Genomic DNA, 10,723 nt, shown 5'->3' with positions numbered 1-10,723 from the left:
GAGACCTGCAGAGACACAACAGATATGGTCAGTTACAGAACCTGCTGTGAAGTAAGACACCACTCTCAGGACAGCTTAGAAAGTGTGCGCGTTTTTTTTTTCTTTCCAATATTAATTACATACTCACAAACTGATCAAATTTATATTAAGCTCCTCACACTAAGCACTAACATCGACATGGAACAGAGGCTATTTTAAAACTGATCCCAATGTGACAGGCAACAGATGATTTAATGATTCCTAATTGTATGATCTCAACTTACAACTATGTGGAAAATTTAATTTCAACCGCTGAAGCTCATGTCCAAGTATATTTCATCACAGTAAAACCACAACGTTGTTCTACATGATGACTTGATGTTGTACGACAGTAAATGGCCACAGTGTGATGTTCACATAGAAACATATGATCCATCCCAGAGGAAGTTAAAATGACCCTTAAAAAATGTTCTCTCTATCAAATAAATTGGTTTGAGGTCATTTTCTGCTCCATGGATTCTGAGCTTCATCATTTTATAAAATGTATCTGAGTGGACCCCAGGAGAAATATGTGCTAAAGCTTTATAAATGTGTCTTTTATATCAAAGTGACATGTCCTCATAAGAACTAAACATCACACTGCCTTTTCAACCTTTTTATGATCCAAAAAGCTCAGAATGTGAGAGCAAGCTATTATTAGTTCAGGCCAGCACAGTTAAAGTAATGTACAGAATATCTGAGAATGATTTTAGAAGTATAAAACTTTGACAAATGTTAAGTCAGGTGTTGAGTGAGAGGATGAAGCTGATGTATGTTGAACTCATGGATGTCCTGTAGACAGCCAGACAGACAAAGAATGAATGACCTGTGGAAGAAAATCTACCTAATGATGTTGGGTACCTCTCCTCTCTCACTTACTCAGTCTTTATCCATCTCCTCACTCACTCTCCTCCTCTCTCACTTCATCATCCATCTTTCATTCACTCACTTTCTCCTTTCGCTGGATAGTTTTCTTTTTTTCATTCTCTGTTCCACTTTTTCTCTCTCACATGCTCTCATTCTCTCCTTTGTCACCATCACTGCAAACTGTCACTGTGTGTTTTATAAGATCCAGGTGCTGGCTATTGAGGGAGATATAGTGCAACATGCATTAAGTATGAGAAAAAAATTGTTCTGATAGTTTAACAAATTGTAGTAAGGGCCAAAGCCCTCATTTTCTGTGCATTCTGAACATTGGGAATGTCACACAGAGTTCAGCCTGGGCCTGGCTACTTTCTCTGGGCTGGATACTGTTACATATCATTGCCACTGGTTATTGTCTGCCCTGCATTTGTTGATCTGTTAATGTCCCTTTTGCCCTTTTTCTCATTTTACTCAGGAGGCACTGAGACTTGAGAAAGAATGAAATTGCTTTTTTGAAAAAGGATAAAAATAAAACAAAAACTATTGTTTGGCTATAGATGTTTGAATTCTACTATTTGGTGTTATTTTCACATAGGAGAGCAGAGCTTCCCTGTCAATCAGTTCTCTTCCAGTCCCTACCTCCTCCAGCACAGTCAGCAGACCTTCATGGCAGGCCATTCAAGGGTAAGTCCTCACTGTACATTCTTACTGTCTGTGAAGAATAGAATCAGAATAAATGTTTTTGCCTCAAAGCAACAATTTGCCAAAAACAGTTGGCAGTTGCAAACAAATAGCTTATTAGACTGAGACAAATATATTTACTGTAAACTGTAGTTGATCTTGGGTGACAGGTTCATGCTGAATATACCAAGAGTTTTGTAGCTCTAGAGCCCCATGTATTGTCAGAATGTGTGTTTGGTGGTCATACAAACATCAGAATTTTGACTACAATTGCAGTTTCAAAGTAGTTTTGAATCAGTGTGGCAGGGATGTCTAGATTTTGCAAGTATTTCACAAACAGTGATATTCATGCATAGCAGGGTATTGCTATTGTCAGCCAGAAACATAGCAAGCTGCTACTGCCCAGAGCAGTGAGAGTGAAGACAAGCAAAGTATCAGGTTAATGCCTAAAACAGCAGAAACAAACAGCTTACAAAAGTATAATACAAATATACTCAAAATCAATTCAAATTCAATTTCACGATGCTTTGTATGTGTATGTTAAAGAGCTCTGTCACTGGAAGTCATACTATAATTGCTAGCTAATGTTAGGCTCTCTTTACTCTAGGTGTAGCAGAGCTCTTACCTCAGCTCCATGTCCTGTTCCAGAGTCTGACTGGGAACCCTCCTGTTCTCAGGAGAGGGAGGACCAGCAGTCATCATTCAGAAGTTTCTCAACACAGAGAGACTATGTATGCTCAAAAGACAAAGAACTGAAAACTAAACCACCAGTGTTGTATTGAGGAATGCTACTGTGTCTATTATTACATTCCACTCACACATGCAGGTTCAAAAAGTTGGGAGAGCTGCTATTTGTTATGAATGAGATTTGGCTTTGCAGCCCTGTGCTCCCTACTGGGCTCAACAGATTCAAAAAGCACCCACCTACACCAGAAGGAGAAGCTAAGAAAGGCTCTACTTTATGCAAATATCCTCAGGCATCCTGATTCCAGAGGAAATGGAAGCACAGGGTTGTTTACTACTGCACCCATCTATATGAAGGAACACTTAACTTTCTGAATTTTAGACAAAGTGGAGGAAAAGCTGATTGTTGCAGTCTCTGGCTTTCCAAATGTATACAATGTATCATTAATGAGTTACTGAGACATAAAAAAGAACAACCTGTGGAAACAAAATTGACAGCATTGTTGGTTTGTCTTGTTGTTGCAGATAAGTCCGAAAACAACAGACAGAGCAGAGTATTTAAATTACATGCTCAACACCCCCCAGAACTACAGATTCAAACAGCCTCATGAGAGGCCAGATACTGTCAACTACTTTGTATTTGTAAAAGCACCAATGCATTACAAAAGTCGATTTCTGAACTACTGGTAGCAGTAGGTTTAGATGTTCTCTAAAGATGTTCACTTTAACTATATCACTTTTTAACTTATTCCTTTCAACGATAGCTTACTACACAGATTATTAGTTTGTATTAGTTTGTTTACTTGCCTGTTGACATTACTGTTACAAAAATGTGTTCATTTTATTCCAGTAGACAAATGCTCTGTTCACTTGTTAGTATTGCATTGTTGCTGTATATTTGTGAGTATGTATGTATATGTGTACACACACACACACACACACACACACACATATGTATGTATGTATGTGTGTATGTGTTGTGTATTTGGCTTTACAGTTCTTCAAAGCTTCTATCAGAAAGACATTAGACAGTACTGTGTTATTATGTAGCAATAAATTTGGTTCTAACCCTACGTCCCTCCATTCAGTGACCAGAGCAACATGACTTGGCACATACAACCCTACAAACAGCTGGCTGTCTTTTATGGTCAAGGACAAATTTATTGAAACAACAAAACAGTATTTGTGATATTTGGTTTATTGGAATCATGTATTCACAGTATGTCATGTATTTCACAGCAAAAAGCCAAATAAATAAACAGCAAAAGCCAGGCACTCTTGCTAGTTAAAAAGGCCTGTAACAGTTAAAATGCTAATTAACATTAATTAGCTACATGGCCAATCAGGTTGAATGTCTCAGAGGAGCTCTAATTGTGAGGCACCTTTGGTCAACATCATGTTGTTTATGCTGCTGCTGCTGTTGTTGTTGGGGCAATTACAGCTTGGGACACAACTGGTTAGAATCTGTTAGAATCGTCTATTAGCATAAATTAAGAGATAACAATTAGCACAAACCACTTAACCCTAATTAACAAAACATCAGTTAGCGAACATCTAGTCCAATTAACAAATTCTAACAAGCTTCTCATTAACTTTATGTTCCCTATGAGGATGATGGAACAAAGAACATATGGCCCCATGTGACCATGAAGCAGCTGACCACAGAGACTTGTCTCCTCATTAGTTTGGTTTCCACATGTGTACTGTAGTACATATCTACTGTACTGACTATAATAAGTATGATTTTAAATACATATACATTTAAATCTTTTTATTTAAAACTACAACTGCATTTATGCAAAGAAGCTGCGAAAATAGCTTGAAGATCACTTTGAAAGGTCAACTGAATCTAGCAAACAAAAAGGTCATTTTGACTTGTTTAGTGCTATTTGATTGTGTGAAACGACTCAGTAATGTTTTAAGCTCCGACAGTCAGCAGTGGCAACATTAAGTGCTCATGTGGCTACATTTGAATCTTGTTTAATGGTGCCAGTGCCAGGCTTCATACTATTAGTTAGTTAGTCTGGTGGTTGTCATTAGCCTTGTTCCAACCTTAATTGTGGCAGAAAATGTATGTAGGTTTACTGAACAACAGAGTTGTTTTTTGTTTGTTTGTTTGTTTTTGTTAATTTCCAAAATACAGATTTAGGACGATGGATAGGGAGATTTCTGTCACTGGCTGGAGGTTGTATCTCCTAACAGAAGCCATCCCTTCTGTCTTAAAAAAAGAGAGAGGAGACTTCTAATCTCTCAAACTTTGACAAACATTCTGCTCACGTACTGAAATTAACAGCACACATTTTGATGGTGGCACAAGGTCTCCACTTGGTCCATCTTACTACACTTACTGATAATGAATACGCCTGAATGTTAATGTGCTCATAAAGAAATCTGGAGCATTTGAGTGGCTGTGCCCAATACTGCTGAACCTTATCCTTATTGGGTAGAAGGGAGGAAAGGTGTGGGAGGGGTGAATATAAAGGAGTTAATTTTAATACACTCGTGTATGCAAACACACACGCACGTTTGGTTTCTCTCTCACATACAGTTTCTGTCTTTTCCTCTCTCACTCACACACACACAGCCTGGATTATGAAGTGCTGCTTTTTTGAAACACTCAATTACCCCCTGGCATGGGAGGATACCTGCTGTTAATTACTGCTCAGTGTTTTATATGGAGAGTAAATAAAGAGACCGCTGACATTCACATTCCATCAATGTGTCCCCCAGCACACAGCCTATTGGTTGTGTGTGTTATCTGATGTTAAAATAACCCCTCCAAGGTGGGCTCCAAGACATACATATATATATATATATATAGTCAAGTGGAGACAAGTGGAGACAAGACATATATACATACACATTATGATTATGTAGGTATATGTTCTATACCTACATAGGTGTGTGTGTGTGTGTATATATTTGTTGTTAACTCTATTACATGTGAGTCTCAACAGACTAACACTGCATTAGTAAACCTATGTAGCAGCCATGACGACACAGTACAGTGCAGTAATGGACAATATATCGACACATACACACACACACCACCTCAACAGTTACCCCCAGTTCAAGTGAAGAGGCCTATATGGTAAAGAGTAGTCACAAGTTTTAATTCAGTCCTGATTTACTGCACCATTTTATTGAAATTCAGTACATGAGAAAGGAGGAAAGCAATATATTTGCCAATCCTCCAGCTAAATGGGTCTCACCACTAAACACTGTTGAATATCCTGGGGTTATGGGGCCATGTTTTGTCATATTATACCTCTTTGCCTCAGAAGCCATCACAGTAAATCTGGCTGGGAAGTCATATTAAATGGTGCAGTGGATGCTGAGACAGAGGCTGAGTGCAGTCCTGGCATTCTGAGTGTACTCTGCAGTCTTAAATTGAAGAAGTGCAGCTGTTCCTTTGGCCCAGTAAAAAATACTTAAATGAGCAGATTATTATGGAGAGAGCGGATTCTGCTCCTCTTAATTCAACTTGTACTGTAGTATAGAACTTTTTTTGTGTTTTACTCTATATGACAACTCCTCTAACATAATTCATTTATCATTTTTTAATTCATTGAAATTTAAAAGTAAGTTGTTCATATTTTGATGAAGACAATTAACAGCTGGACTGGATAGATGACTTTCCAGTGCAAAGCCACCTCTTCTCCCTGAGGACCATACCACTGGCTTTGCACATTTCAGCTCTCAGCTACAAATTAGATATACTTTTCATTTTGTGTTGACCATTTTAAAAGCACCAGCTTACATATTGTTTTAGGTTTTGGAAAGTAGTTTTAGTGCTTCTGTTGTTATTTGGTACAATATAAATAAAACTGACTTGACTTACTGTCCCAGAAAATCACTGGTTTCCATTCATTTCTGTTATGCAAATCAGTAAGCACACTCTGGAAATGTACTTGAATGCAACTTGGTTTGCAAAATGGTTACCTGTGATGTAAAGGATATGTGAGTTATACTAAATGGGCAGTGAAAAACTGCAGCAAGTTTGTATGCTTTTCCACAAACTTTTTATCTTTCAAGCATATGGAGATGGAGGAAGATTTGCTTCAGGATCAACGTCTATTGCAGGCGTTTTTATTACCACTACACAGATTAATTACTAATTGCAAAACCCCTCCTCTCAATGGCAATTGTCCAGTCATACCATGGCAGCTGTAATTCGTTATAAATACAGCATAAAACTGTCCGAGCTGATGCTGATTTTTGCCTGGAGTCTGTAGCTTTACCCTGGGGCTTTTTGCATGATTTCATGTATGTAGCCATCACATGTAAGATTCTTTGACAATGCACTCATTTAAAACAAGTCCACCAGTTAGTGTTAACTACAGCTGATAAAATCTGCAAAAAACAACAGTCACACAAAAATTGTATCATTCAGTGGAACTGTCCTTGTTTTTTTTGTTTTTGTTTTTTGTTTTTTTTTTCCTTCTCATTATTTCACAAAGCACTTCCACCACCTATGGGATATCATCATTCAACTACCCTCTAATAGTTGAAAACATTAGGAAAATTTTAAGAAAAAAAGAAAACTAAACTAAACTGAAACCTCTCAGTGTTCATTGTTTTTTTTTTCCAACATGACATTTCTTATTCCCAGGTTTGAAATATAGTTGTGCTGTTTGTCTTCTGTGGTTTCTACCTCTGCACATTTTACTGTGGTGAAACCTCACAATGCTGATAAATAACAGGCTTCACCTTTCCTTAGTGGGGCTTAGCATGACTGACTGCTGCTCCTAGTCTCTGTGAGAGTGTGTCTTCAGCTGTGAATCACTTGTGTTCAACACACATGTGCACTCACAAACACACACACTCCTCTCATCTTTCACAGACGTGGAAAGAGCAGAGCAGGGAAGGATAATCTCTAAACGTCGCCCTTGTGTCAGAGGTCAGCAGAGTTGAAAGGTCGCCCTGTGCATCATTTATAGGCTCTTAAATAAGCCCAGACCTTATTCTCCAGCCAACTCTCCCTTTTTTAAGCAGTTATCAGATTCTACAAGTTATGAATTATCTTCCCAAGGTCCCGTGTGTGTGTGTGTGTGTTGAGACATCAGAGAAACAGTTCAAGAAAAAGACAGTATTGTGTGAAGAAGAAAAGATATAGGAGGAAGACAGAAAGAAAACAAATGCAGAGAAGAAATGAGACAAAATAAAGGAGATACTTCTCATTGGAGTCTAGTGCTCTATAGTATTTTAACAGAAATAAAATTACTTCCCCTTGATCTTTAAGACAGTAATAGAAACATCATAGACAAAGCAATTCCTTTATTGACTAAATATATAGTCACCGTAAATGGATGTCCAATGTGAATGGTTGTGCCCACAGTCATTTTAATACCTCTGATCATCCAGTTTTCAGATTTGTTTAACCCAGTGGCCAACATCTATGTGGCAGACTCATGGAAAAAATGTTCCACATGTGTTGTTGTAACATTAGAAATGCATTTGTAGTTTCATTATAGTAACAGCACAAAAGAAATTCCCTTAGATCATAAGTCAGCAAATAAAGGTGTATTGACAGAATACTTATAATTCAATGGCTTCACTTGTCAGACTTGAAGTGTCTGTGTAAACACATCATGGTGTGGGAGCATCAACAAAAGAACAAACATACATAGTTTTTTTTTTTTTTTTTATGTCAGCCTGCATGTCAGTATCCTACATATCCTGACATGCTGTCAACTACTGAAAATAAGTTCTTCTGTAGCACCACATCTGGTACTCTGTCTTATGTGTTCAGTTCAGATGTCAGTGTGCTGAAGCTCTCTTAGCCAGAGATTTATTGCATCTGTACACTTTTACTTTTACTCACTTGTACTCTCATTATACTGACTTTATTGGAGTCTTTAGATATTTATAAGGTAACACGAATGAGTGGATGATGAGTGAAACATTGCTACTTAAATTAAATGACAGAATATATCCTTTGTCTGTATCCTTTAGTACAGCACATAGAAACATTTTGTGTTCTGGTGGCCTAATCGACATCTATCTGCGCCTTCCAAAAACAGTTGAAAATGATTTTGAAAATGGTTTGATGATACTATGATGAAAGTTTGGTTAGGTTTGGGCACAAAAAGAAGAGAAAGATCATGGTTTGGGATGAAATAAGTACTTTGTTAGAGTTAAAAAAAAACATTGTAATTTGGAAAGATCACCACTTCAGTAAAGTCAAGTGACCTGTGTCATCATGGTTACAATAACAGTTATAGTCAGGGAACAATCATGGTCTTAATTAAAGAATCCAACTCTGACTGATGGTTGCAAATGGTAAGCAAACAGTTTTGCTCACCCGTCCATCCAGTAATGTCAGGTGATATTACTTGATATTATCCATCCAGGACATTTTCTCCCATCATAATTACCACAGTCACTAGAGGGCTTTTTCACTTAACTAGAAATAAATGTTGTTTTAGTACATACTGAAAAGACTGACCAACCGTGTGTGTAGATGTTATTGTATGCATCAGTCAAGTGTTACCATAAAAGAAACTAAAGCATCCACAAGTTCCCATGATGGCAAAAACTGGACCTATGTAAGAGTCTATTCTAGAAGACAGAGAAAGGGTAAGAAGAAGAGAAGTAAAGACAGGATGAAGTGAGAGACAGAGGAGCTGCTCGTTCTGTGATTCTCTGTGGACTGTGGTTGTGACTGAATTATCCTCCACAGAGGACCACCTTGGTGACAGACATACGTTTCTGATTTCCTGGGAAGGCTTTAACTTTTCATGGGTACATGGTCCACCCACAGACCAACACTGTGACTGATGCCTATATATCTACTGGAATGTGTGCATGTGCGAGCATGTGTGTGTTATTGTTTCTACATGTGCACTCCACTCCAGAGGATGAAGCCATTTTTTTATTGCTGGAGGAGGGACCTAAATCTTGGGTTGGGGTCATAGACACAGACATGCATTTGCACACACTTAGACTCCAGGAGGTGTTGGTGTGTGAGCCCCTCCCTCAGTGGGTTGCTCGCCGTCAGTATGATGGAGAACTCTTTTTCACTTCAGGGGATCCTATAAACCTGTCACAACCATTATCTCTGTCTCTGCTTTCCTTTGTCTTGTCTCTAGATGCCAATTTTGCATTTCTGAGTTAATGTTACTTTTCAAATATTTTAACAGTAAGAATCCTAACATTAGATCAGAACTCTTTCTTTCTCAGTCTCACATATACACGTGTGCACTGCCCTCTAAATCACAGACTCAGAATGACCTGCCAAGCTCCATTATGCTACAAATGTATTTAGTTACTGGCATTGAAAGAAAGCGACTGGAGGTCTTTGGGTGCCTAACACCACTTTTGTGTACTTCTTGTTTTGATGTTGAACCATAGCTTCAACTCACAGATAACAGCTGCTACATTTGACCTTGTTTTCTTAGATCTGGTTTCAAATAGATGGGACCAGTGAGGCTGGAACAATAAACAGAGGGTTTCATGTAACGTATGATTTGTGTGTAGTCCTTACTTTGAAAAATGTTCATGAATTTATCAGTGCTCATTGAGCATTGCAGTATTATTAAAGTTCAGTGAAACAGCTCCATTAGAATAACTGTAGCTTTATTCTTTGTAGGTTCCTTAGACCAGCAGTTACTAACCATTTGGCACTACAGACTGCCCTCACACAGATTTCATGTACTACTGAATTTTGAAAGTATGTAATGGCAAACACTAGATGTTAGATCATCAGATCCTGCACATTTACGACCTAGTTTAATTAAAAATGTGAATATTGTTGCACCAACTTCAAAGTAATTGAAGGGGAAAACAATGCCTTTTATTTTCTGTGGGCACACCAGGATTTAAAAGAGTAGAATCAATCTGCACACATAATGCGTTTTGACACAAGAATTCACACTGTTGACCAATAGCAAACTCTCTTGACAGTGCTACCTTTGAGGGCATTGAGAGCTATGCTGTGCTGCACCATCTACTTTTATTCACCCTCCTCTGTCAGACTAAAACACATTCACAAAAAGAGAGCTGGCTTGTAGAAAGTTATGAGACAAGAGTCAGTGTTGAGAACCAAATTGTATGTTTACACTCCAAGTCTGTTTTCCCATGTGTTATGTGCATAAGTACAGTGATTGTGTGTTGGGGTCTGAATGTTTCCAAAACATGGGTGACCTACAGCTCAAATACAGTACTGCACCTGAACGCATCCTCTGGAACACCAGAGCTGCAGCTGCTCTGCGATCATGCTGCCTTTTCTGTAGACATGGTGTTAGGGGCATGGGTATTTTATACTATTATAACAAGATTATAGACTTTATATTAATGGCTGTTCTCTTCTCCTCACAAAAATTCTAATTATTGGTTGTAACAAAAGTGAGAGAGAAAAGTTCAAACCATGTTTATTTTCTCCAGTTCAGTCTGCTCCTCTCAGACAGGAAAGCAGAGAGTGATGGTGATCATGATTAAAAATGGACATGTAATCCCATTAACCACTCAGATACAT

This window comes from Lates calcarifer, linkage group LG10 (genome assembly GCF_001640805.2).
Source record: "Lates calcarifer isolate ASB-BC8 linkage group LG10, TLL_Latcal_v3, whole genome shotgun sequence".
Taxonomy (NCBI): domain Eukaryota; kingdom Metazoa; phylum Chordata; class Actinopteri; family Centropomidae; genus Lates; species Lates calcarifer.
This window is presented reverse-complemented; position numbering follows the sequence as displayed.